A 4,373-nucleotide genomic window follows, 5' to 3' on the forward strand; every position below is an offset into this window, starting at 1 on the left:
CCCGGCGCACCTGCCCATCCCCCTGCAGCACCCGCCCCTGCACCGGTGCCCAGGGCGCGGAGGAATCACAGGCTTCACCTGTGGGGTGCACAAAGGCGACAGAGGCTAGGACTGGCCCGCGGTTCCTTCCCGAGAGTGGGAGAGCCCTGAAAGTGCTGTTCGTCTCACTTCTGACCGACGGTGCGCGCGGTGGAACCCGGAGCTCTTTGGAAGCCTGTGAAAAAGGGGTGTTCACAGTATACACGGTGCTGACCGCAGTCCGCAGCCAGGCCTCCCAAGCACCTGGCTGTCTCTGGCCGTTGACAACTGTTTCTGTACAAGCCCCTGTCCTTAGTGAGGACACAGGAGACGTGGCATTAGGCGCAGGGGAGCCGCCAGGCCCCAGGCAGGTGCTACATTTAGCCCGTAATGAAAGGTATCAAGGGAAACGATGAACTGGCATGTTTTATGCACTGCAACAAAACCAGGTTTGTTTCATAAACAGCTTTGGCAAGAACCAAAGGTAAGGGAACCTCTGTTTCCAAGTGGACAGCGAGGAGCAGGGTGTTAGTTAATAGAGTCATCTTCCACGACAAAGTTCCAGGACGCATGGACGGGATTTTGTGAGGTTGGCATTGGAAAAAGAAAAGCGAGGATCCCCTCCCCAAAATATATTCCCAACTTCTTTTAAGAGCTGTGTGCTCTCATTGGGAAGATACTGTGTTCAGAGAAAAACAGTTCCATTTTTGCAAGAGTCCGAAATGGGACTGATGCCTTTGACCAGACACAATTTTCAGAGGTAGCTGTAGTGCGTTAGCCTCTCTAAATAAGGGTGTTAATGTGGTGAGGTTAAAAACAAACAAAAAGCAGCACTCTTCCTTCTGCTGTGCTAATTCCCAAAACCCTGCGTTCCTTGGCTGGCGGATGTGCCAACGCAGCCCAGATGGGCACAGCGAGCATGCCTCTTCCTGCTCAGACCACTCAGGAGACTGGTGTGAAACATTACAAGTGACAATCCTGACAGATCGATTCGCGGTCAGGGCAGACGCCGGGCTTGCAGCTTTTCATCTCACTTCCAACCGAAGGCACGCGTGGCCGAACATGGAGACCTTTTTTTAAGCCTGTGAAAAAGTGTTTCTTTCCCCTGTGTGGGGCACACAGGCGGCAACTGATCAATGGTTCTCTCACATCATTGGTGTTTCTACTAGTATCTCTCTCTCTCCTTTCCTCTCTGAAATCAGTAAAAATGTATATATTTTAAAAAGTGACAATTCTGGGTCATTCAGACCTCATGGGTCCCTTTTGATGGGTAACATTCCAGATGAGATGAACCAGCTCAGGACACAGCCCCCGCTGCCATTTTGACCGACTCCTCCATGACCACTCCTGTGCACGTTTTAATTCAACCAGGTGTCAGGTACACAGACGAGGACGGGAGGATGGGGTGCGCTCACCTCTGTTGGTTTGGGGCCTGAGTGAATGTCTGTGAAAACTTTGCTCTGTGAATGTTTCCTGCTGAAGTCACTTGGGATAAACATATCCTTGGAGCTGTCCAAGCAGGTGGGCCTCCTGACCCTCCTCCCTGGTGACCTTGCCTGTGGGGGAAGGAAGGTGACTCGGAGGTTCCTGGTGTGCAGCACAGCCCTGTGGGACCCGCAGGGGAGTGCAGGCAAAGTGGGTCAGGAAACCTTAGTCAGCGCAGGGCCTCTCCATCGGCTGGGTGAGATCTGGCCACTGACAGAGGTGGGGGTGGGGGGAGTACAGGCGAAGTTCAATTCGATCACAACTCTATTAATACATGTTTTAAAACCAGGAGGAAATACACCAAAATTATAGTAAACATTACATATGATTTCTCGTCTGATGAACTTAAAATGGCATCTCATCTTCTCTTATTCAAACTTCGCTGAATGCTAACATTTCTTACGCTGTTTCTTACACTGTTGGGCCGACTTGACCAACTTGATCTCACATCTGTAAATTGCCCCGTCGTAGCATTTGCTTATTTTTCTATTAGATTCTCTGACTTTTTCTTTAGATAAAATCCTTCATCAGTTTTTTAAAGTATTTGTGTTTTTTATTTATTTATTATTATTATTATTTTTATCCTCATCCGAGGATATTTTTCCATTGATTTTTAGAGAGTGGAAGGGAGAGGGAGAGACAGAGAGAAACACCCATGTGATAGAGACACATCAATTGGTTGCCTCCCACATGCCCCCGACCAGGGCAGGAAGCCTGTAACGGAAGTACATGCCCTTGACCGGAATCGAACCCAGGACCCTTTAGTCCAAAGGCCAAGGCTCTATCCACTGAGCCAAACCGGCTAGGGCAAATATATTTCTTTATTGATTTCAGAGAGGAAGGGAGAGGGAGAGAGAGATAGAAACATCAATGATGAGAGAGGATCATTGATCGTCTGCCTCCTGCATGTCCCCTACTGGGGATCAAGCCCACAACCCGGGCATGTGCCCTTGGCTGGAATCAAATCTGGGACCCTTCAGTCCGCAGGCTGATGCTCTATCCACTGAGCAAAACCAGCTAGGGCCCCTCATCAGCTTTTGATGGTGCAAATATCTTCTCCTTACTTGTGACCCCTTCATAAACTCTGTCTGTTGGGAAGATTAAACAGAAATCTTTTTAAAAATATATGCTTTTATTGATTTTTAGAGAGCAAGGAAGGGAGAGGGAGAGGGAGAGAAATATAGATGAGAAAGAAACATCGATCGGCTGCCTCCTGCTTGAGCCCGAAACCCTGGCAATGTGCCCTAACTGGGAATCAAACTGGTGACCTCCTGGTGCATGGGTCGACACTCAACCACTTAGCTACACCGGCCAGGCCAGAAATCTTTAATTTTGAGTAGCCAACTAATTAATTTTATCCAAGCTCAAGATGGCAGCAAATTAGTTCCTGGTGAGAGCTCTCTTCTTGGCATGTGGTGAGGGCTTCCTTCTAGGCGTATCCTCACATGGGACAGAGAGAGCCATTTCTCTCTTCCTCTTGCTATAGGGCCACTAATCCCATCACTGGGGCCCCTCTCGCATGAACTCAACTAACTCTAATGACCTCTCAAAGGCTCTATCTCCAAATAACATCAAATTGGGGGTTAGGTCCTCAACTAACGAATTTGGTGGACAACATTCAGTCCGTAGCAACTCAACAGCCCCCCAATACAAAAGGAGCACTGAATACGAATAAGCAGTTCCCGAGGAGGAAGCTCCAGTGGCCAATAAACATAAACAAGATGCTGAACCACATTGGTACTAAGGGAATGAATAAAGAGCATTTGACACCAGAGTAAAAATTAAGTCTGATCCCAGCAGAGTATGGGGGCTCACATTATTAATACAGCACTTCCACTTCTTGCCTACCATTGCACAGGTCCAGAGGGAGAGAGGAAGGGGTGCTCAGAGGCCCAGGAGGAGGAGAGAGGAAGGGGTGCTCAGAGGCCCAGGAGGAGGAGAGAGGAAGGGGTGCTCAGAGGCCCAGGAGGAGAGAGGAAGGGGTGCTCAGAGGCCCAGGAGGAGGGAGGAAGGGGTGCTCAGAGGCCCAGGAGGAGGAGAGAGGAAGGGGTGCTCAGAGGCCCAGGAGGAGGAGAGAGGAAGGGGTGCTCAGAGGCCCAGGAGGAGGAGGGAAGGGGTGCTCAGAGGCCCAGGAGGAGGAGAGAGGAAGGGGTGCTCAGAGGCCCAGGAGGAGGAGGGAGGAAGGGGTGCTCAGAGGTGCAGGAGGAGGAGGGAGGAAGGGGTGCTCAGACGTGCAGGGGAGCGCGGAGAGGGTGTCGTGCAGCACTGGTTTTCACAGTTCCATGAAGAGACTGGTGCGTGGCGGAGGGCAGCCTATGTAAAGGGATACTATCTAGCCGTGTCCATGAATGAGCCAACTCTGCCACGTGGGCGTGGGCAGACATCCACAAGTGAAAGCGCAAGTTGCAGAATCTAAAAACACAGCCTCCGTGGCACCTGTTGTTTTCAAGCACCTTTGTTTGTTGTAAAAGCACCAAAATGAGCACGGGCCTCACATTGCGGGGACAGGAGAGGAAAGGATGAGGGGAAGCCTAGCTCTTCCTGGAAATTCATTTCCTTAAAAGACAGATGGGCTGGGAGCAGAGGGCAGCGGGCCAGGCTCTGGTGAGCCTGGTGGGGACACATGGTTATCTGTTTTTATTGTCTTGTTATTAAATCTTGTCCACATATTTTAGGAATTTTGTAATTAAACACTTTTAAAATTTAGTAAATAAATTGTCTACCCAGTCTCAAAGATATCTTCCTGTACTTACTAGTATAGTTTTCCCTTCCACACTATGAGGATTTTTTTAAATCCTCATCTGGGGATATGTTTTACTGATTTTAGAGCAAGGGCAAGGGAGAGAGAGAGAGAGAGAGAGGAGAGAGAG

The sequence above is a fragment of the Myotis brandtii genome, unplaced genomic scaffold (assembly GCF_000412655.1).
Source record: "Myotis brandtii unplaced genomic scaffold, ASM41265v1 scaffold152, whole genome shotgun sequence".
Taxonomy (NCBI): Eukaryota; Metazoa; Chordata; class Mammalia; order Chiroptera; family Vespertilionidae; genus Myotis; species Myotis brandtii.